Source organism: Corvus kubaryi, unplaced genomic scaffold (genome assembly GCF_017639235.1).
Source record: "Corvus kubaryi isolate FWS band 111438036 unplaced genomic scaffold, C.kubaryi_AGA036_p1.0 68, whole genome shotgun sequence".
NCBI classification, from domain to species: Eukaryota; Metazoa; Chordata; class Aves; order Passeriformes; family Corvidae; genus Corvus; species Corvus kubaryi.
This window is the reverse complement of record NW_024582056.1, coordinates 9,489,401-9,514,795: the sequence shown is the minus strand read 5'-3', so window position 1 is coordinate 9,514,795 and position 25,395 is coordinate 9,489,401. Positions and strand designations below refer to the sequence as shown.

The window sequence follows — 25,395 nt, the reverse complement described above, 5'->3', positions numbered from 1 at the left end:
GCAACAAAGAGTCTTATAACTGTACAATCCCCCAGCCCCTCCAATGCAGGCTCCTAATTGACTCTACCCCCTAAACATACATGATTTACCATCTATACTTGCATCCCTGCACAGTTCTAATTAGTGCTGCTCTCCCACACACAAACTGGCCCAAATAATTCAATACTGTTCCCTTCACCTCAGCAGACAACTTGACAGAAAACATACAGCCCAGGAGCACTGGAATGAATTCTTGTATCTCTCCAGCAAACAAATTCACTCTTCTTGAGACCTCTCACATTTTGCCACATCACACATCTGAAGTCTGCCCTTCATAACAGCTTGCAAGTTTTGTGTTGTCCGGTTCCTCCGGTCCCTGAACTCCATGCCTCTTCCTCTATCTCTCTGCTGCTATGGGATCAGCAGGTGAGGGATTTTCCTCCAGTTCCAGAAAGAGGAAACCTTCTTCTGTCATCTAGGAAGTAGGGTCTGGGAAATATCAACTGGAAAAATTCTCTCCCTTTGAAGTGATGGAAACTTCTGACTTACCTTTGTCTGACAGAAATAAGAAGGTAAAAATACAGAGCATGGTTTTCCCCAAACAGTGCATGTGCCCTATACTTGCAGGGCTGGAGACTCCACCTAAAGTAGACTAGACTATTCCCTTTTAAAGGGAACAGCTCCACTGAAATTCCAAAAGGGCAGAACATGTAGGAAAAGCAGAATCATGGACTGGAAAAGTGCATTGTGGGGTATACAGTGAGGATAAGAACCATTATTTGACTTCTATCTGAAATTTCATTCTCTTACCCTCCAGAAAGATAAAGACAGAAGTAGGCAGATAAATATACTTAGAGAGAGGCTGTTGAGGCACTGGTACAGGTTACCCAAAGAAGTTGTGGATGTCCCATTCCCTGGTAGTGTTCAAGGCCAGGCTGGAGGGGACTTTGAGCAACCTGGTCTAGTGAAAGGTGTTGTTTTCCATGGTAGGGTGTTAAAATTCAATAGTCTTTAAGATGCCTTCCAACCCAAGCCATTTTATGATCCTATGACTCTGTGATGAAGAAAGAGAGTTATAGCCAGCCCTACAAGAGTAACCGCACAAATTATACTAGGACGATGCTGAGAAAGAGTTCTCAGCACAGCTTTGCACCTTTCTTTGCACCACTATGAAAAAAAAAAGCTGAAATATTCCTGAATCCTTTTAAACAGAGATAGATCTTACAGTCTGTACTAAAATAATGTGTCCAGGCTTCTTTACTTTCTGCACTTACATATACTGAGTGCAAGCTTTCAAAATAGACTGATTTAGACACCAGTAGAAACAGAGAGAAATATTCTTCCTGATCTTATTGAGGTGATTTTTCCTTCTCACTGTCATGGCCAAATGCACATCACCTTGACTGTCCACAGCCTGCAGAGACTGTCAGCCTCTCAGTTCCTCTCCAAGTTCATCAGAAACTCCTCCTCACCAAGACAGCAATGTAGACAACCTTATAGTCCCTGAGCTGTAGGCTGTCTGCCTTGTTCACTTCCAGCAAACAAAGAATATGAGGCCTTTACACAAAGCAATACAGACACACCAGGGGCACATCCTGCACAGACAATGCATTTCCTTGCTCTGTGTGGAGGAGCTGTCGAGTTGGATTCTTCTATTTATCATCCATCCCCATTATGCTCCAGTTGCTCCTGTAATCAAGAGCTGGATATTCTGAATTCCCATAACTGCCTTTCCTTCTCTTACAAAAGTCGCTGTTCACTTTCTGCACTGACTTGTAGCTACTACAGCCCTCCTGAAGACATGGTGCAAATATTTACATGGGAAATAGCTTAAAAACCAAGACAAATCCAAACCTTGCATCAACATTTTGTCAGAAATAATCAGTTGAATATTTAAAAAGAAATAAATCCCGTTATCTAGCAGTCTCATGTCACCTCTACTGAAGTACTCGCTGTTAACTGAGATCATTCACAGAGGGTCTCTAAGATCACCATGTTCTGCAAAAGGGAAGCAAGTTCCAGATTGCATGAGCTGCCAAAGAAAACACACTGCCATGTTAATTTTATTTCTCACTGTTAACTGGAACATGCTGTATCTGTCAGTGTGACAGCGAGTAAGACATGATTTGTCATTTGTGAACTTACAGGTCACCGTGCAGATGTTAAATTGGAGCATTAGTAGTATCTACTGTTGGCAAGATGTCCCACTAAGTCAGTGCTATTTCTCCTGTGTCATTTTTCAAACAGGTGAAACCATGTTTTCTGGATGTTTTAAAGGATGTGGAGATACGATGCACAAGTCTTCAGGGAAAAAATACTTTTCCATTGTAAATGCAGCCCAGCTTGATTACCCTGTATACTTTGATTCTTTGTGTAAACTCTGCTCATGGTATATGTGAGCCATAGGCTGTCATTTTGAACCTAATAGGGCAAGGAGTCCTTCAGCTTGCCATAAACCAGTAAAATGAATTTCAGATAGAATCCAGTCATGCAGGAATACCAAGAATACAGGGTGCTAAAGAATAACTCTCAGTTTAGTCAGAAGGTCCCACTTAGAGCTCTAAACCCCAGGTAATGTAAACAGTTTTTTCTCAAGAGAGAAACACTAGGAACAGATAGTCAGGGCAAGACCTCAGACCCACGGTTCATCAAACTGCTTTTCTGAACAAACAGCAGACCAATTTTGCTAATTACCTAGGAATGGGAAGAGAACTGAAATAATCCAGCTTCAGTTTCATGGGAAAATGGCTAACTATCATATCACCTGATAACTAACAGCAGGCATGATTCTCCACACCCTGGGCGTGTCAATCCGAGGCTCTAGGGACACGAAGGGTGTGGTATAAAGGAGTGCACTGTGCAACACATACCTGGCTCTTGTCAGCCCTGGCACTTGCATTAGTTATTCACTGCAATTGTTAGGCTTTGAGGTAGGGCAAGATAGGTGGTGCCAAGTAATTTCTTTCTGCTTTAGGGTCATTTTCCATAAACTCATATAAACTGTGGGATGTTCAGAGCAATGTCCTCATGATTCTAGGGTAATGAAATTCATCTGCCTTATACAGGGGAGGGACATTGATTTCTATGGAAAGATCATCCAAAAAGCCAGTGTGCTATGACCTCTGGATATGGGAAGCTGTTGACATTACTCCCAGTGGCAGTTTTACCCATCTCAAAGACAGAACTAAAGCATCTGCACCTGCCCTCCCTAAGCATGCTCAGGTCACACCAAGTAGTTGGACCTTTCCTGTAGCAGCTACAGGTCTGCAGATTGCAGATCTCATTGCAGTCATGCAGGACAATGATGGAGAATGAATAATATGCATTTAGCAAAGGTGAAATTGAGACAGGTATTCCTCAAAGCCCCACGATAAGAAGAGAAAGCATATGTTTAATATCTAGTATATGTAATATTTTTGCTATGGCATGATCTAAGAGAGGACAGACACAGGAAGGATAATATCCTAAATTAGGTGGAATGCAAAAGTTATCTTCAGCATGAAATTTCAGGGGCCTTCCATATATATTGTCATTCCAAGAAGTTTTGTGTAAGAGGGACTAATCCTAACACCTTCAATCTTTTTCATCCTTCTACATGTTACAATAGCCACCAAAAAGAGATTTTTCACAGCAAGAGGGAAAGGTTTACATAAATCAAGAACTACACCAACCCCATTAATGTTATAGCAACGGTGATTATGTTTCCTGAGGATACCTAGCAAGGGAAAAGCCCTCAGAATACTGAGTAACTGAGTTACAACTGGCACACTAAATACTCTTCTTCAAAACATACAGATTAAAAACCCAAACAAACAAAACCCCACCCCGACACTGGCCTCCTCTAGATGTGCTCTTTTATACGCTGCCTATTTCTATTTCTGCCTGATTGACTGATCATTTCTCCTTCAGGGACCGAGCCTTGTCTCGGGGGCAAGCTGGCATCCCCAGTCCCATCAGAGGGTGCTGTGGTGATGATCCTCTGAGCTGGTCTGCAATGTAAAAGATGATCCCCTAAGAGATGCTGCTTTTTCTGTGCACTCCCAGCTGATTCTGTCAGCATTCAGGCTCTCTGCCTGTGTCTCTGTGACACAGACAGCAAAATGAAGCAACCAGCACTGTGCATGTATCCATCAAGGATGCTCACTGTGATCATCAGTCCCTATACAACCATACAATCGGTTGGGGCTTTTTATAGTAAACTTAAAAACTTAAACTTCCTACAGTAAACTTTTTTACTAGTTTTTATTGGCTTATCTGTAAGTATTCAGTGCAGCCTTTGACATGGAATAAATAGGTTAGCTGTAGTAGTTCTGGTTACTACGAAATTCTGATTTTTTATCATCATTTGTACACTAAGACGTTTTTTAATCATCTCTTCCTGCTGAAAACTAAACTAGCTGATAAGACTAGCTATTTCTCAGACAAAATAGAAATTCAAACAAGGCAGTGAGACAAAACCTAAGAAAACACAATGGTTTGTGTTGAAGATGGTTCATTCTTCATCGTTAAGAGTTTCTAAGTGTTATGTTTTCAGTGACTACAAAATCAGCTTATTGTTTGAAGTAAAAATAAATTAAAATACATTTTTCAGTCACTGCCACAGATCTCCCTTTAACTTGTCCTGATTTGAATGACAGTTCAGTGCAGTATCACCAAAATCAGCAAGATTTCTTCTTGCTAAATATTCTTAGCACCAATTATAGCCTTCTTTATCTATAAGGCGGTTTTCAGAATTCAGCAATCCTGCATGTGGATTAAGAATAACATAGGTTTGGGGGGAAATTGTCTCTTATTAATTAGAATACCTCAACTGTAGCTAAAGAAGCAAGACATTTTATATCAACAAGGAATTTGGCCAAAGAGAGGCCTTTCTCTCCCAGGTATTACTTTCACTTTAAAAGAATACCTTACAATTAGACAAACATCTGACAGTCTAATGTGGATACAGTCTTGGTTATTAACCTTTCTATCAAATGCTATGACAATGTGATTTAGCTTTGATTATTCAGCAGTCCCTTTTGTCTTCAAAACATCAGTGCAATTAGCCTACCAAGGCAAGCACTCAACAGGTGCCTTTTCCTGCTGTGCTTCTGCATGTCCAGTGCTAAGGCTAAATGCATTGTTTTTAATGACTGCTCTGCGTGACTTGTGAAGCAATTGACTCCTAATGTCGTTTTTTGCTATTTTGATACTTTTGAGAGATACATGATGGGAAAGCACATGAACTGCAACACATATCTTAAAAGAAATTGTCTCCTTAAAAAAGCCCCAAACCCACCCCGAATTTTCTGGCATAAACAATTTTGATACAGTTCATGGTATAATTAACCATAGCCTCATCTGAAAAAAACAAGAAGTATTTCTAAGTACCCCTCTCCCCTTCTGACGTGTTTTCATTTGAAGTGCAATTCTATTTAACTATAATACACAGAATTACACATAGTGTATTCAGGAAATGTTTTAAACTATGGCATTAAAAAAAATCCCACCTGCATCAAATTTCTGTTTTGATATTTAATTTCTCTGGCACATAGTATTTGCTTTATAGATATCACTGTACTCCTTAATGCTCAGCTGTTTATACAGCTTTTAATGCACTACCTGTTCATTCAGTAAGAGCTAAAATACTGTGTCACTTACTGCCCTTGGGAAGACCTGCTGTGGTACAGACTCTGAAGGTCATAATGGGAATACTTTAAATATGTCAACATCAAGACACTTTTCTCCATTTACAATTGCAATGTTGCTAAATGGAGCTCTATATATGTTAAAGACTGCAAGAATTTAATTAAAGCATAAGCTTTTGATGATCCAGCATTAAATACCAGCATTAGCTCAGGACCTTCTGTCCTACAGAACCTCTGTCCAGAGGACTCTGCAGCTCTTACTCCTTGCATGGACTGAAGAGCAACAGGACAAATTTGTGCAGAAGGATGGCACTGAGGCTGCCAAATGCAAGATCACTTCCCCACGCCAGCACCCAGTGAAACACCTATGTGGCCAGGAGCAGCATGCCCTGAGGAAGTGTTACCATCTTCCCTGGTATCTACTCTGGTCACTGGGAGAACTCAAAAATACTGTGTCAGATGCTTCAGCATTGGAAAGCAGCCTCTCTTTTTTTATTTTTCTGTTCAGCTTGTTCTCTTATTCAGAACAAAACTGACCAGACATTAATGGTTTTCAATTAACCTCATTCTATTATTTATCAGGTTTTTTTCTTCAAATGCTTATAAATTGGTCTGTTTTGATGTTCTTAATTGCCTTCCTCTACATTAACCATTCAAGCTATTTCTAAAGTATTAAAATTCAGGTTATTTGTACATAATTTCTATGTCTACTTTTCTTCTCCACTAAAAGATGAATCCTGTATTTGTCCTGTTTAGGTCTGTGAGAAAGTCTTCGATTTGCATGAGCTGCCCTAGCAAATATACTTCCATAAGAATAAAAATATTCCCTCTTTTATTTTTTGTAGGCTATATTCTCAGGAAAAACTTGGCATTACAACTGTATTCTTAAGAACAATTGAAAAGAAGCAGACAAAATGCTTTAGAGTTCGGAGTAAGCATGTGTACTATGTGTAAAAGGCAGTAATTTACTGTGTTTAAAATATTATTCTGAGTGTACCAGCATGTCTTACATTGATGAGATCCCTTTATAAAATTGTTTGAGTGTTATTTCTCTAATATAATTTTAGCTGTAAAGAAAAATCCCTCTCCTTCAGTCAAAATTGTAACATACACAACAGCTGGGGAAAAGGATTTTCATTCACACCTGAAACTTGGAAAAGGAATTTAGCCAACTTCTCATAGTGTGTGAAAATTCTTGCCATCCTTTGATGTCCTTGTATTTGACCTTTTTTTTTATCTTAAGAACAACTAGTACTAACAAATGAAAATGAAATGTCTTAGTTTTGACAGTTCTTTCCCCTTGACTTAATCCCAGTGTAGCTCATGTGCTTTTCAGGAATACACACAAGCCTCTTTTCTATATGCTCAAAAATATTTCAGTGCCTGAGTTGGTCACGATAAAAGTGCAACTTCAGAATCCAACATGGGGCCAAAATACATTCCTGACCTGCTGCCAGGTTTTACCTGAAATTGCTTAGTACTAGCAGGCATGTTCTAGCTACAGAAGACATATTTTTGTATAGTAATAGGAAAGGACCAGACCATCACATAAAATTAAGTTAATTAAAAATATAAGCATGATGCTTTTCCTAACAGACCAGTTTGCTTATTTAATAAAACTCCTAAACAACAACAACAACAAAAATATCTATGAAAATGTTTCAAAAGTATTGTTTCTGGAATCAGAAAAAAACCCCAAACCTAAGAGCAAAAGCTACAAAAAACAGACTTTGGGTTGTGTTTTTTTTAAGTTTATTTGTTAAATATCTTGCCTTTTTAAAGGACTAGTTTGTGCATCCTTTCTCCCCTCTCTCAAGTAATTACGGACTCAAGAAGTCCTGAGAGCTGGTACCCTCTGAAGCCATCTTCTGCTCCATTTTAATAAGGCACTTAGCTTTGGGTCTCCAGCATGCCCAGAAGTCTTTGTGCAAAGAATGTCATTGTGTTACCCCACAGAAGCAAAAAAGGAAGTGATTTGAAGCCAGGTATCTGCATTAAAACTTTCTCAGTCATCTGAGTGTCTTGCATTCCAGTGAGTCCTGTTGTCCATAAATTCTCTTAACTGACAATTATAAAAGAAAAAAGTGCTTTAATGAGTAAATTGTAGGTCCTATCTTGCTCTCCTTTGTGGCTCATACACACAAATGGAACAGTTAGAAATTAGTTAATTTCCCAGAAAAAAACAGGCCATTTAAATATCCAGTGAATAGCCTGTTACATGGAAAAAGTCCATATGCCAAATAGACCCATTTGCCACACAAATTCAGTTTAAGAGCAACAAAACTCACGCAGTAAAAAGCCAAGTGCCACAACTGTCAAACTCTTACAACACGATGCAAGAAGACACATCTGTGATTCAGGTATAAATCCAGTAATTTTACATTACATTTCCAAATAAACAGACACTTTGAAAGGATGGGAAGCTGGAATGAGTTCTCCTAGTTTGAAGATGTAGGGATGTGAATGGCAAGTGTTTCTAGGTAAACACAAAAGCTACATCTTGAAAAAAAAAAAACCAAGAAAAAGAGAAATAGAGATTATTTCAGACATATTAACTCAGGAGAGCATCTGTATGAGGAAAAACTAGTTTAAACCTTGGGATGGGATATCATGACACTGTCATTTTGGTTTCTCACTCTGTTAAACAAGCATTCTACTTGGGCTAGATGACAGTTCAGCTGTTTTATAGTTTTATAAATATATAGTTTTATAAATACGAGAATAAATAATGACATTAGAGATTAATTTTGGACTCCATTTTGACATAAGATTCTACTTTTTATACTCTGACTTTCACTTCTCCATTTGATATGCTGATTTTTAAGTTGACATTGTTGTTACTAAACCAGAACTAAAAGTTTTGGATGAGGTATTATAACATATTGCATATTCCTTTCTTATACTTTGGCGGACACTTAAGCTCAATAAGTCTGTTTGCCTGTGCCTTTAAGTTTGAAACATTTAAAAGCATTATCAGTAATGCACCTCTTCTCAGGTCTTATAACTGAAAGTATTGGAAAGTTACACCGTTCCCTTGCTTTGGTTTTAGAACTCAGTGAAAAAGATAATCACAAAAATCAGACCATAAACAATGTAAATAGCTACATTTAGCAAAGTTACCAGTCTAAAAATCCTATGAATAAAGATTAGGTTCCAGAAAAAACATAAACAATAACCAATCCTATCAACCTGGAGGAACAAACAAATAGGATCATGATTGCTCAAGTAAGATGATTCCCTTAACCTACAAAGCAATCTCCGTGCCACATCTGAGTTTCAAGTGCCTTCCTGCATCTATTTTGCAGTCTTGAAAAACCATTATCAGTGCAGTGCCTTGAGAAGAAAGGAGGGTAAATCAGCTTTGGTTGTTGACTAATCAGATGAGCACAATTAATTACAACACCAATCAGTTCATTAGATTATTAGCTTCATCTCTTTTTGATCAGCTACTTAGAAATTTTAATACAGAGGATAAGAAGTCACAAAGCAGAACACGCATTAGAGTATCAGAAGTATGAAACACTGCTCTGACGAAAACAAATTAAGTTACAGCACAGCACAGCAAAGTAGAAGGCAAATGCTTTTCAGCTGTGTGAGTGCCCATGTTCTCGGTGAATTGACTGCTATGGACATTTCTCCAGCTGGAGTCTCTCTCCAAATCTGAGAGGCATCTTTCTCCCCTACCAAAACTAAAAATCTTTAGAAACGCAGCTTATTTGTAATTTCTCCCTGTTCCTTGTATAAACTAGCTACCAGTATGTAAGATTCTTTTACTGTCATAATCTGTATGCCCTATTACCAGCTCCTCCTTCCCAATTTTCAGTTAGGCATCTCAAAATTAATTTATTATTTGTTCATATTATTTCTTTCTAGTCACATAATTCATTAAATGATACTGCTCCTGTGAAATTGCATTTTATTATTTCTAGAACAATCTCTACCCTCAATTTTCTCTTTTTTATACTTTAACTTCATTAAAAACATCAAGGTGTCTATGCTGCTTTCCAGTAACAGCATCTCATGGTGTTATGATTTTTTGAGCTAAATACCTGTAAAAAAATCTCATTATCATAAATTGCCTAATCATAAAAAAAAAAAGTGATGCATAATAAATTACAATTCTTATGCTTTGTCCAAATGTGCCTTCAGCATAAGAAATAAATATGTATGTTCGTGTTCTATTTTCATGATGGTTAACCTGAAATTGCCAGTGAGCATCCTACCTCAGATTATGTCACATCATCCTATCTCTGAATGGCTTTATGTGCACACTGAGGGATGATGAAAGAACTGACCCTCTAGTGTGCCCTTCAGCCTAGTGAGTCATTGTGCATCACTGCTGCTTGAAATAACCTGTAAAAAAAGAAGGGAATCACTCTACCACAACCCTACTTATCCCCACCTAGTCCATGCCATACAGGACGATGAACAAACACTGCTACGAGCACCGCTGTCTATGCTCTCTACCCCTTTGGCTGATACCCCAGGGATGGTGTCTGACAACCTGGATCTTCTGCCAGAACAAATTTCTTACAAAACCCTACACTGCCCTGTTTTGATGCCTGGCTCTCTTCTATGTCACAGGAACTGCTCAGGAGGCAGATATTACTTATTGTCAGCAATTTAATTTTTCCCTTTTAACACATACCCTTTGAATAAATTAACTCATTCCTGTTAAACTAAATGCCAAATTCAAACTTTTTATTGGGCCTTAAAATGCTTGTGAAACTCTTGCCTGAGTAGCAGACTCTACTTTGTTATTTGCTCGGCCATGAAATGTACTATTATGCTTCAGATATTTCACTCACTCACCTGCAAAGAAATGCAATTAATACATTACTGTATTTGCCTCATCCTGATTCTTCCTATAAATTGCAACACAACACTTGTGTGCCATGAAAGAAGAGGACACCTCACCTCACCTCAACCCTTCCTCTCCCCCAAAAATATGGTTTGCAGGGGCTGTGTGTATCTGATGGAGTAAAGTTTTCTGCAGAATCATTGTCTTCATCTCATTATCACCTTTGTGCATCCTATTTCCATCAAGTTTCACCTTACGCAGGAGCTTTAGTACATGTTTCTTGGGCCATGAGACAGAGTGTATTGTGTTCTACAAACCCACAATTCACCAACAATAAAAAAAGAGTGGGGGAAAGATTACAAAAACTGAACAACCAGAAAAGGTTGAGAGCTGGTTTCAAGTACAAAGTTACTGATGCTGTGGCAAACTTCGGCCTCAGTCTCTAGTTAATTATTCCTACACTGGGGAATTTCTGCAGTTGTTTTTACTCTTCAGTTGGCAGGTAAGAATTCCCTGAACAAGAGATACTCAGCACCATCAGTATTTACTGCCACGTGACCTGCTTTTACAACAAACCTCACCTTTAACAGTGCTTTGTCTACAGTGGTGCTATGCCTGGGAAAAGAATCATCCTTTGTATGCTTTGTTTGCCAGTCAGACAAAATTAGCAAAAAGATAATTACAGCTTATAAAGGTGTCTGTTCTTCTATGAATAAACACCCATTCTAATTTTGTAATTATTATTTTACCATTCTCAGTTAATTGTCAGTTACTCAAAAACATAGCTTCCTCTGAAACAGTACAAACACAATCCGCTGAATTACAGTAAAATTTCCTATATTAGGTATAAAGACTGCAAATTATTTAATACAACTTTAGGAAGCTCAGCGCTTATTTCCCAGATCAGAGAAGATTTCCACTGCCAAACCTTGCTGAAATAAATATGCTAATAACAAATACTAGAGCATTTTTTTCCTTTCTTAGCAGGTGGCTCTGCTAAAGTGACGCTCCATCAAGATAGTAAGTGTATGAATCGAGTATTGCAATGTTACAGTTCCTTATGCTTGAGTTATCTTTCTGCCCGGAGCAGATTGTCTCCATGACCCTCCTCTGGACCCGCTCCAGCAGGCCCATGACCTTCTGATGTTGGGGGCCCCAGAGCTGGATGCAGCACTCCAGTTGTTGTCTCAGGAGAGTAGAGTAATGAGGGACAGCCACCTCCTGGCCACGCTGCTTTTGATGCAGCCCAAGATACCACTGACCTTCTAGGCTGTAAGCACACACTGTTGGCTCATGTCCAGCTTTTCATCCACCAGACCTCCCAAGTGTTTCTTGGCAGGGCTGCTCAATGACTTGTCCCAGTCTGCACTCATGTCTGGGATTGCCCTGACCCAGGTGTGGCACCTTGCACTTTGACTTGTTGAACTTCATGAGGTTCTCATGGGCCCACTCCTCAAGTCCTTTCCTTCTGTTGTGTGAACTGCACTGCTCAGCTTCATGTTATCTGCAAAGTTACTGAGGGTGCACTTGATCACTGATGTTAAAGAGCACCAGACTCAAGACAGAGCCTTGAGGGGCATCACTCATCATCAGCCTCCCCTGGAGATAAACCCATGGACCACAACTCTCTGTCTGCATCCATCCAGCCAATTACTCATCTGCCATGTGAGGCAGAGGTATTGGAGGGGCCTCAGCTGGGGCTCATCCTCTCTTCCCTACTGCAATCAGAATCAGACAATGATTGGGCTTTGCCAGGCACAAGCACCACTCCCTGTATCCTCGGACTCTGGCAGCAGGTAAATGTGTCTCTGAACACAGCTCTGGGAACTTCTCAGCTGTACAAAACCACACCAGGGTTTAGAGGAAAGGAAGAACTACACACCTGCACTCCAGAAATACCCAACAGCACCAATGGGTGCCACCAAACACTCCAGGAGCATTCAGGCACAATGTGAACTCTTCTACTGGAGGAAGCTTTGGAAAAGTTATTTGCATTCCATATGCAGTATTTGTCCTGCACTACCTTCCTCTGGAGATACAGGATCTACCTTGAGAGTATTCACTGGGAGAATTACCAAGAAACAACTATTCTGCAGTTCTTCGCTTTCTGCTATTCCACAGCGTAGACAAGTTCCTAAGACAAAACTCTTGGTTACAACAGACAAGTGTCACACCCAGCTTCAATTTAATCTGCTTAATCTGCCTGCTTCTCACCAAACACATCCTCACTCTTGCCTCACCATTTTACCTAAAATGTTGCCTTCAGCATCACGTTAAGCCACACAACACCACTGTCATCCATGTCACCTGCTCTCTTGAGAATCTCCATGGAAAGCAGAATCCTGGCAGATGGAAAATGTGAACTTCAGTGTTTTCCCACACTTTTTGTGGATGTGCTGGGCTGCTCCACATACTGTGTCTGCTGGGCAGTGGTACTGCTGTGATGGCTGCAGCCAAAGCCACTCACATGCATGTAGGCGAATGCCTGAAATTCAATCCACACCATGAAATCTTTTCTCAAAACATGCCTTATCAAACTGAGCTGTTAAAACATTTATAATTGAGGCAGCACAGCCTCATACACCTGTCTTTGCTATCTGTTATAGCCTCTCACAGGAACCATGTCATGGCTATCAATATGCCTCCTGCCTTCTTTCCCCAAATAGAAGTTGTATCACTTAGGTCTTCAATTTACACATTTATAACCCAAACTCCACTTGAAAAGTGGCACTATAACTTGCCCCAGAAGATTCAGGCAGTCTGCTAGGCTCTCAGCTTGATTTGCAAATCTGCCCTGTTAATTGAACAAAATGTGACAGCCAAAAAAAAATGCAGTGCCAGAGAAGTTGATCACTACTATAATACCAGAAAGAACAGCACTAACAAGCATAAATAAGCATAAACTCTCAAACTACTTTAAAGATTAAGTGCAACCGTCTTTATTTATTTAGACCAATGGTGAAGTCACTCTGAACAAACAGCAGAGAGTTCTGGAAGCATTTCAGTATACAAGTTCAGAGAAGAATATGGAGGTATCAATGAGATTGAAAAATAAGACCTAAACGTTTCAAAGTTGTATTAGTTAGGTAAACTGATTAACAAAATAATGTACTGTGCATCCTCTATGTCCAGTTCTTCAAAAATTGTAGTATTAGTATTTTGCATAGAATTTTAAAGTTTGATTGCCATTTCAAGGGGATTTAACTGAATTTAGAGACTTACAAATGGCAAGACACTGTGCATGTAATGGTCACTACTCTTTCTCTAACTGCAATTTCATCTTGATGTAAAGAGTAACGTAAAGCAGCTTGCAGTTGCGATTCTGAAATTGTCTATTTAAATAAACATCAAATTAAAAATCTCATATATTGTAACTATGCATTTAAATTTAAAGCACCATCAAAATACCACTTATTTACTTATTAAGAGAACCCAAATTAACACTTATTAGCCTACACGACTGAAAAGAGATTTTCAAATACAAATCTTTCTCGAGCTGTTTGGCTGACATTTGAAAGTAATCATACTTGCAATTGCTAATCAGTTCATTGTTGTAACATGCTTTACAGAACAGCACAAAGCCAAGCACTGAAAACTCACCTCAATTAAGTTGGCCTCTGTATCTGTAATTGAACTCCTTTACAGAACGGTTGTTATGTGTTTTCTACTCTGCCACTTTTCACCCCTGTAGGTCCCACTGTGTGGGCAGGAATCCACGACACACAATGGATTTATTTGATGTGAATGACAGTTTCGCTTAGAAGGGGTTGTTTTCCATTAGCCTGCAAGTGCTCCATGACCAATTCAAGGGAAGAGGAATAATGGCCCTGACATGAGAAAGGAGGCAAGGGAATTTTGTTCTGTTTCAGATTTTGTCTCAGAGCTTGAAATTTCTGTACTCCCAGTTTTCCAGGGACTTGACTTGAAGTTCTGGAGTCACTCACATAATCTCAGAAATGTTAGTTGGAAGAACCATCAGGAAGTCATCCAGGTCCAGCCTGCTGCCTATGGAAGGATTATCAACATCAGACAAGGTCAGTGGTTTTGTTGGAGAGCCTTGAAGTCATCAAAGGACGGACATTCCACCACTGCTCTATTCTAGTGTTGCACTGTCTGCCTGGTAATGTCCAATTTGAACTTCCCAAGCTGAAACTTGTAACCTTTTCCCTGCACCCTCTCCAGTTTCTGAGAATTCTTATTAAACAAAGCTGGAAACAGTGTTGCCCAGGTGTCCATAGCAGTACCAAAGAAAGGGAGATAATCTTCCATGTACCTGCTGGTCACAGATATATCCCAGTCTGTCATACACGATGAGAACACATTGTTGGCTCACATTTGGGTCCTCTATAAACCCCAGTTCCTTTTCAAAAGTGCGCTGCTCAGTCAGGATTTTCAGCCTGTACTAACATAAAGGAATAGTATATTCCAACAGTGTTCTCCCTTCATCCATGTGGACAAACACTTTATCACAGAGGGCAATCACATTCATTAAACATGATTTGCCAGTGGCAAATCCATGCTGGCTGTTCCTCCTTCATATGTTTTGAAATGGATTCTAAAAAGTCATACTCCGTGTTTTTTCCACGGTTTGAGATAAAGGTGATCCCCAGACTATTCTTTTTGTTCTCCTCAAAACCAGATAAACTTTTAGCCGTTTTTTTAGTTCTCAGTCACCTCCCTAAAACACCAGTGTGATAGATGCCTCACAACTGTATCAATCAGCTTTTCTTGCAGTACCCTTGCGTATATTCCATCCAGCGTCATGGATCCAAATACATATATATGTACATGTGCTCCAAATAGTCCTTATCCTGTTGATGCCCATGGCTACTTCTCCCTGTTCTTCTAAAAACACGCTGAAATGTACAGGAGTCCAGGAGCAGGATTTGACTGATAAAACTATAGCACAACAGATGTTGAGTTCTTCAGTCTTTTCCCTTTTATCCATCACTAGGTTGTCTTACCCATGCATTAATGGGCTTCCATTCTCCTCAACTGCTTTCTCCTTTTAGGATACATATGCCTGTAGAATCCCCTGCTGTGACCCTTTATATCCCAAGTTACCTCCCGCTGGTCTTTGATCTTCCTCATTTTATCTCCAAATGCAGCTTTTCATATTCCTTTGTTGTTCTGGTTTCCACTCTGGTTTATTCTTGTGCTTCAGGAGACTTCCTGTTTACCTAATGTTTACCCAAGTGAGCGGTTTTGCCATAATTTCCAGTCTTCCTGTACAGCAGCGTGATTTGTTCCCAAGTTCCCAGCAAGCTGATTGCTTTTTGTTTGGTGTTTTTTTTTTGGTTTGGGTTATGTGGTGGTATTTTTAGTTGGTTTTTGTTTTGTTTCGGTTTGTTTGTTTGTTTTTAAATTCATGCATACCTTTCTGCTCTGAAATGGATTCACAAAAGATTGAAAATCCACTGAACGTGTGATTGCCATGGATACCTTGATGCTGCTGTCAGGAGGATGATCAAAGCCTAGGCAGGGATGGTTAACAACCAAACTTAAACCTGAAAGTATGCCACTACATTTGAGAATAACAACCTAAATGTACGGTCCAGGCCCACAGGAGGCTGATACCAAATGAAACAGTCTGTGCTGCTGGCTGAACATGCTGATGTCAACCTGCTGCAGGGCACATGTACCCAGTACTACAAGCTACCTTCCACTTATACCACCAGCATCATTCCTATTTCCTACCTGGGTATAAAGGACTGGCAGGAGCAGTACTGCTTTGAGTGAGACAGTAGCAGGAGTTGTGCTGAGGCCACTAAATTCATTTCACACTAACTATGAAAAAGCAGAGCAAACTCCAAACTGGCATCTGATGGAAACCATTCTGCTTCTCACTGCAGGTTTTGAGCATGAACAAATACTTATTATTGATTAAATAGATTAATAATTTGTTTCTTACTGTATACATGAACTTGAAAAATGAACAGCACAAGGACAGACCTCCAACAGAGAGAGTAAATGTGAGATGATTAAACAGGAAAGGAATGAATAAGCTTAGATGCCTGCCGAGAGTCCCACTCCCAATACTGCTGCATGTCTGCACCTGAAAACTCCAGGTATTCAGACATCACTGTAAACATGATCAATCTCCTTTCTTTCCCTATCTAAGAATAAGAAATAAGGAAAGAAAGAATGAAATGATATTATTAGTACTATTAGAAATCAAGAAGAAAACTGGTGGATAGTTCACTGTTATCCTTTATAACACATTCCTGCACTTGATTTAAGAATGGGAGCTATTAGGCTAGTTTAGGAACAATGAAAATCAGTTACTTTTATTGTATGGCAGCTACTTCAGAAGTTTTTGATAGATGAAGGTCACTACATGGTAGTTACCACAGTATCAAATAAACTCCAGTTCCTGCATATTTATTTTTATCTATTACATCTGATACAAGCTGTGGTTTGCATTATAATCCCCCAAACTGCACTAACTGGAAAATACCTGAAGTACCCTCATACAAAGTAAAATATATTTACTTTGCTAAAGCATTATCAGTTGAAGTTCTCACATATTTGTAGGGGAGGAAATTAAAATAGTATCTAAGGATTACAATATTTTCACTTTGTAAACTCTAATCTTCTTAGTTTATAGTATAATTTCCTATAATGATCTACCCAAACCCTTGAATAATGGCTGACTACATAACACATCCACTAGCAATAAAACATAATGATAGGGCTCATGCTATGAAAAACTAGCATTTGTTTACATAAATTAGCCCCGATTTAGTAATTACACTGTATGTCTGCCACAAGGTCAGGCAAAATGTAACCCTGGCAGAAGCGATACTGCAAGCATTATAATCTAGTCAGAGATATGTTGGAGAATTATGGGGAATAATTAATCAGTTAATGCTTCCCATGTGTTTCATGATATGTGGAACCACAATTCTAGAATAAAATGTTTGTGCTAATGCAATCACTTCCTTAAAAGAAATTCTACCAACTGCTACTATTCAGGCCAAAGAGTACCAAAAAAAGAAAAATATATAAATACATAAAAGCCCCCTAGAGATGCACATGTCTTTCTGTTTTATTAGCAAGTAATTATTTGTTTTCATTGGAGATAAAAACACTAGCAAAGTGCTTAAAGTACCTACATATTCAGGGGGAAAAACAGTAAAACAAACTGATTATTTACAGATAATCTTTGTATACACAAATGTGACATACGTACAGCACTAGTATGCCTCTAAACAACAAGTACTTAATTCAGGTGTCTAGTTAATCAAGACACCTAAAACAAGTAATAAATTGCTTTTCAAATCAAAGAAAGATGATTTTTTTCCCTGAACTCCCTCAAGGTGGAAATCCTGCCTCTATTTAACTTCAGGTGCTACAGTTTCTTTGATTAAAGCCCAAACAAAATAATAATAAAAAAAAATCTTGGAAATCTGTGATCAATTCAGTGCCCAAGGACTCTTTTAGCTGACTCTTCTATAACCTAGTTAAAGGCAAAAACAAAACTACCAGTCCTCTAAAAGGTAAAGAAAACAAAAAAAGCAAACACACTGTTCTTCTAAAAACAATTAAAAATTCCCATGTCATTTCTGTAAATAGTATAAAATTTCAGTTCAGAAAATTGCATAATTCATGTGAATTTCCCCCCTCCCTGTTTCAGTGCTGGTGATTCCAGTGGCAGCCATACTCCTGTTGATTTTGCTGGTGGATCCTATGCCTTATGTGTGGACCAGGTGCCAGGGAAGGGTGACACGATTCCACCTAAGAGTGGGCTAAGCAGGAGTACACTGTTTTCAAAACACATTGATATCCAGCACAGAAGACATCACCCTAGTTACATCACTGTCCTTGATGTTAAATTAATAAAGCTGTACTCTCTTTTTTGAACTTGTCTCAGTTGATTCTTCTCTTGAATTTGTCCCAGTTGATCTTTCTCTTGTGCACAGCAAATACCCCCGTACAGACTCACAAATGTTTGTTCCTGGTCATGCTGTCGGTGAATGCAAACAGAGCCAGTACTCTGCTTTGCTTCCTCTATCACATAAGCTATAAAAAGGATGACCTCCCACTGTGTTTGTTAACTAAAAATGAGATCTCCCTTATTTCTGTGGGTTTATGAAACTTAACTACTTCTGAGGTCACAAGCTGTGCCCAAGGCCAGGCAGCTTTAGATCTCTCTCCTCATTGACTGCAAGTGCCCACCTGTGCAACCACACAGCGAGCACAGGCAGCTGACTCTAACAACTAAAGTAACTACCAAAAGCACAAACAATATTGTGCATTTTCTCATATTTGCATTGATTAGAAGACACTCCTTCTTAACACGAAGTCTGGTAACCAAACACAGCAAGTATCAAAATCAATCAAAGTCAATCAATTTGACTAGTTGACTAAAAACCTTCCTCAGCACAAATCAATTATATAAAATGAACACAGGGAATGAAATAAATTTTTTTGGTAAATAAATATTTTTATTGTCTATTCTACTGGGTATTTTTACTGCATTAGTGGATTAAAAAAACCCCTAAACTCATGTTTGTATATGCACAATATGCACTGTGCCCTCTAGTGACTATCTCTTTTGAAACCCTTTCCAAATATTGTTCTTTTGTACACAGTAGATCTGATATAAAGAAGGATGAATGATAGCAGGGGGAGAGGAGGAGGTGTTTCACCATACTACTGTCCTTCAAGAGAAAACGCTGAAGCTGTAACCAACTAACTATAATAAATAACTACCTGACAAAAAGAAATGAGTTGTGAATGTAAAAAAGCTACACTAAGACAAATACTTCAGAAGTACTTTGTCACAGAAATTGTCTGCATGGAGTGTGCAATCCTAGCTAAAACTATTATAGAATTGTAAAATGGTGTGGGTTGGAAGGGGCCCTAAAGACCATCTGGCTGCAACCTCCCTGCCATGGGCAGGGATACCTTCCACTAGACCAGGTTGCTCAAAGCCCCATCCAGCCTGGCCTTGAACACTTCCAGGGATGGGGCATCCACAACTTCCCTGGACAACCAGTTCCAGTGCCTCACCACCCTTACAGTAAAGAATTTCCTTCTAACATCTAATGTAAACCTACTCTCTTTCAGTTTGAAGCCACTCCCCCTTGTCACTATATGCTTTTTTAAAAGGACATCTCTCAGGCAGATGTTAAACATTTTCATAGTACATGCCTATGCTGTTAAAATACTGGATTTTTTATTTTTTTACTGAATGTATTCTTTCTTTCTCAAGAAAACTTTCCCACCAGTAATAGTAACCTTGAAAGTACAGTATATGAAGCTAATTTAGGGAAGACAGTAGGAAAAAACCACCTGAAATCTACAAATCCCCTAATACCTCTGACTTTTGAAGATGGCAGTCTTCCACCCCGCTTTCCGTATTAGACAGAAACTTAGCACAGACTTTGCTGGCAGAAGACACTAAAATCCTCTCCTTTTGTGCTGTTGTTGCCTTTCTGAGGTAGTGTTTTCAAGGCTGTGTGTTTATCAGTGAGCTGTAGCTGAAAATCAGCACCACCTCGCCCAAGTTCTAAATCCTTTCACTCCACTTGTGTGTTAGTTTGTATTATGACCACAGAAATATTCAAATTGTATAAAACCAATGAAATTGAATTGAATTAGTGAAAAGCATCACTTGCTTTTTACTTCAGTCTTTACAGAAGCTTCAATTTACCTTCAAATTAACAAACCACTTTATTAATCCTCTCAGAAAAGGCGGAATCCATTTTATTCCAAGTAGTAGTCTTCATTTGTCAATGTGTTCTTACTAGACTGCCCTCTCTGATCAACAAAAAATCTTACAAAGTGCTAAAACTCCTCTATGGAGATTTGCAGTGATGATGATAAGAATGCAATCTCAACACTCACTGGACAAAGTTTCACAAAATATGACCTTTGGAAATGATCTTCTGCTTTTCAGTCTTCAGCACAGACATTCTGAGTGGACTGCAAACTAAGCAGGCCTGGCAGTCTGCAGCCTGTTTTTATAACACCCCCCCAGGAGCCATATTTTTTTTTATTTACTTACTTCATCAGGAGAGTTCTTGGGAAAATATTTCCCAAACAGATAAAAGTAGCAAAGTTTGTGAGTGTGATTAGTACAAACTGCAGCTCTTGGGGCTTCAGTGCTACACTTTTTGCTGGAGACCATTTCTCACCAGCTCTCAGTAGCTCACCGACTTGCAGACGTGTGGAATATCATCAAAGCCTTCTCTCAGGAAAAGATTTGAGCACTGGCTCAACTTGAGTTGCTGGCAATAATTACTCCTGTGCCTGAAGTCAAACAGTTCACATGCCCACAACATTCCGAAAGGAGGTGATAAAATGTTTGCTCTGTGATGCTGGCTGGCTTATCCAGAAGGCTGAAGCAAGCTCAGCATACTTCAATACATCTCTCTACCAAAAATCCTCAGACTGAGCAAAGAGACCAAGTGATCTTCCCATTCCTAGGTGAAGTTTCTTCAGACTTGAAGCCATTTATCATGAGACAAAGAGATAAAGTTGCAGAAGTACACCCTGCCTTTCCTTCACTCTGCAGAGCCATGTGTTTTCAAATGTTCCTTTTTCATACTGCCCAGTAACGCAAATAGTTTTAAGAAGAGAAAATCTAGTCAATATAGAAAGCACGCGATGAGCGCCAAAGAACCCCAAACTTACAGAGTATTATTTTATTCTCTCTGGTGAAATTGAGTGGGCATACAAACTCTGAATGACTGTGCTTCCATCTTTCTTGGGTAAATAAAACATCATCCTCTATCATCAATCATCATGACCATGAGTGGTGCCACAGAATTGTCACAATCAGCTTTTCTCTCATGCTGAGACAAATAGTATTTTCTGTGGAGCCAGACTACACAAGTTTTTCAAAGTACCCATTCAAGAAGGACTATTCAGGCTTTTTGATAGTCAGCAAAGCCACAACAGAGGTACACCTTGATTCCCACTCAGTGGGCCCAGACAGCTAAGACAAAATTTGCTTCATCTCTTTATATTCCTACACAGTGAATGCATGGATGTGCTCTAAAATACATGTGGTACCACACAGGCTTAGGGGGCTCTTCCCAAAAAGAAAACATCTGTGGAACTGTGATACTCATCTCTGCAGCTGGCCAGTGAGAAGGAGACAGGCTATTGTCAGCTGTGCTTAGAGTCAGCTCAATCAAGCCAGCAGGACACCAAGACTCAGATCATACTTTATTACAGTGTCTGCCAAGCTAACACTGCATAAATGAAAACTGTTCTGAAATGACAAAAACCCCAAACAACAAAGTTGAAGCCATTTCACAAAACAAACAATTTCACCTTCTTCAGAGCATTCACATCCACAAGGCTTAAACCTCTGGCAGAAGGAAATGTAAATTAATACTACCTAACCGTGCAAGTAAGAGTGGACATTTAATTTTCACATTAGGCACTAGTCAACAGCAGGCATTCAACCTAAAAGGAATTAAAATCATTAAAAGCTGGGAAAACAGTCAGTCATTCAAAATATACTTGAGATATTCAACACCCCCCACATTCAAGGCTACTGTACATCATAAGCCATTCAGCCTTAGAAGCAACACTTTATAATTTTGTCATTGTTGCTGCGCCTAAGAGTATTACAAGATGCAAGAAAAGACATATTCATTCTTTTCATGTGTGTGTATAATTTCCAGAAACAGTAAATTAGTTAAATACAGGAAGAACACACCCCTGCCATAGCTATAAGTAAATACTTTTAACTGTATGGACACCCAGTTAAGTTGCAGATCTTTTTTTCCTTAAAATACCCACGTACATTCATGTTAAAGAGACTAAAAGATGCTAATTGAAGAATAGGAACTAAATTTCAGCTAGGACCTCAGTTAGCAGACTCTCAACATATAGGTCAAGTATTTCTACTTGGTATCCAAACGTGAAGCCCCACTGACCCATGAGTGAGCTTCCTTGTTTGCCCGGGAACCACTTACACAGTATTTTGAAGTTGTATGTTGACAGATCCCTTTTTGGCTAACTCTGTGCAAAATCAATACATTGGGAGTTTGTTCTGCATTTGAAGGCAGATTTTTGCAGAGCAGCCCAGCATCTCTTATCAGATAAAATGATGCAGGAAGGAGATATGCCACCAAAGCTTATATATTTTTAAGTACAGGAAAGTAAAAAGTGGCTGGAATTATGTTGTATTATTTTTCAGACCAAAAAAAAGCATACAAAGGGCTTTCCATAATATCAGTTTAAAAACAAAATTTCTGTTTAAGCTTTTCATCAGCTTGAGCCCAGAATGAACTTCCAGAGCCATACAGAATTTGTAGCATCAATTTGATATGTTGAAATAATGCTTTTACCGGGAATGCTGAAGAAGCATTAAAAGCACTACACTTCAGAGTGCCATTTGAATGCCACTGTTATAATTAATACAGTATGACCTTGTATAAACCTTATAAATTAGTTCATGAATATGCAAATTAGGAATAACTACACTGTGAAGAAAAAGTGGGGTGCTTAAATATCTGACACAACTACACATTTAATTCTGTTGGTACTTTTCCCTTGAGTATCTTCTGAATAAAAATATTACAGCAGTAATCAGAGGACACTGATCTATTCCTACTAAAATTTCTCTCTCCCCCTGAGTCTTAACATTAGATTTTTATTTCAGCTACATTTCTGAACAATTGCAGTGTTCAGAAAAGAACAATCCATTTACTATCTTGTGGAAATTCACCTTCAAAACTTTAGGCTTAACTGGGATGCAATCATATTGGCCTCTTAAATTGGTTTGTGACTTTTTTTCTAGACTTGAAACTACCTTCTTGAAAAGGTGAAATACGCATTTCCCTGCAGAATGGCTCTTATTTATTCCCTATGCTTTTTCCCATTTCGGTTTGTGGTTGGAAGATGAGGAACATGGCCATGAATATTTACACATGAGTTAGTGAAAGTTTTAGGCCTTTTTAACCATATGTCTTGCAGAGTTCATGACCATGAGAGAAGCCTTTCTGAAATTTGACAGCGGGGGCCTGAAATTTGACACTTAAACTCATTATCAACAACAAAACTACAAATTATTTTCAGAGCTGTTAAATCAGTGATAGTCTAGAAATACTCCAGAGCCTCTGAAAACCAGGATCTTTTGCTGACACACATTCAGAGGGCTGGAGACTCTCCTATTAGGGCAGGCTTAGAGAGTTCGGTCTGTTCAGCCTGAAGAGGAAAACGCTCTGGGGAGGCCTCATTGCAGCCTTGCAGTAATTAAAGGGGTCTTTATAAAAAATATGGCAATTGACTTTTTACATGGCCTGATAGCAAGAGGACAAGGGGGAATAATTTTAAAACAAGAAAGGGGAGATACAGATTAGATGTTAGAAGGAAATTCTTTACTGTGAGGGCGGTGATGCTCTGGCACAGGCTGCCCCAAGAAAGGGTGGGCTCCCCACACCTGTAAATGTTCAAGGCCAGGTCAGATGGGGCTTTGAGCAACCTGATCTAGTGTCCATGGCAGGGCAGTTGGAACTAGACCAAACAACCCAAACCATTCTATGAATCTATGATTCACTGATTAAAATGCTTGCTATTAGGCAGATGCAATTTAGAGTTTACTTCTTTCTATATTATTTTAAAAGACAAGAAACAGAAGTTTGGGTTATTTTCCCTCTTGTGAACTATGTTCCTGTATAGTATTTGTGGAGCAAATACTATACTAGCAAACTTACTAAAGAATTTTTTTAAAAAATCATCCTATACAAGTAATACAGAACTTCTGAGTGAATATATTTAAAAGTAAGCAATATGCCATTCAGATTTAACCTGGAAAGACAAGATGTAGAAGTTGTGATCAAGATATCTTTATATTAAATTGTAAATTATCTGTTAGTTATTTGTACAGTACAAGTCAAGAACTCTTCTCAGTTTCTTCAAAATAGTGGAGAGTTGTCATTATCCTCTTCATGCTCTCCACAGCTTGTAATTTCTGGGACCCAAAAATGAAATATTTTTAATTAGAATTTAAGTTTAATGGAAAGTCATTGAAATTCATAAAAAGTGGAGATTAAAGTTAAGCTTTTCCTTAGCTTCTTGACAAAGCTTTCCTCTACACTTGCTTCCAACTCCAGGTCCCAAAGAAATTCCTAAGCTGAGGAGAACTCTCAGGAGAGCGTGTCTTTGTTTCACAATGGACACACCAGTATCACCAGTATAACCCTGGACTTTAGGAACTCTCTGTTTGATTCAACATTGTAGAGATGGCAAAATGATGCTGAATTTAATAAGGCACATTTAGTAGTGCACCATTTAATAATGGTGGGTAACTTGGTAGCAATGTGTTTCACCACAATACATTCCCATAAAGAACCTGGATACTTGGCATCCAATCTGCTGGTCTGATGGTCCTTGGATGTTACGTATACCAGCTTTGTAATTTTAATAGCTCAAAACATATTACAAAGACAAGAACAGTGGTGATTAACGCAGGATAAGACTGGATTTGAGGACATTAAGAGGAGGAAAAATTGCAAGTTTGGATTTGGAAATGTTCCTCTCTACAAGTAGATAAACCTGTGTCAGTATCCCTCTACGTAGTTCTCTCTCCCATACCTCTTGCTGGAATTGCTTGTAGTAAAAGTCTCTCCCTTGAGTAGGCTGTCTGTGGAAATACACAATGCATTTGAGTTTTGTCCTAACTTTGCATTTTGACAGGTTTCTTTCTGAGAGAAAACATGGACTTTCTGTTATCTGATGGACAAAATTGCAAGGGCAGAGCCTGAGAAGAGCTCCTGGGTTCTAGAAAAGTACTGAGATGGGTTGGTAAGTCCACAATCTCTATATCAACCACAGCATCAAGAGGAATGGACAAAACGTGACTGCTTTGTTAACAGGAGGAGAACTACAAAATCAGCAGCAATAGTCCTGGTCTTACTGTAAGAAGTCAGCTCCATTTATACTCAATAGCAGATATTCAGAGCCTGCACCACTCAGTAAAGACAGAAAGGTATGCCATAAAAAAGCTTCCATAATCAGCCCTTC

The 25,395-nt window shown here is 38.9% G+C and overlaps 1 protein-coding gene across 5 annotated transcripts in view; it reads right to left on the bottom strand.

Annotated features, from left to right (window-relative positions):
* The window catches only part of CTNND2 (catenin delta 2), a 288,488-nt gene that overhangs the window by 99,068 nt on the left and 164,025 nt on the right, over nucleotides 1-25,395 (bottom strand). The window lies entirely within an intron of this gene.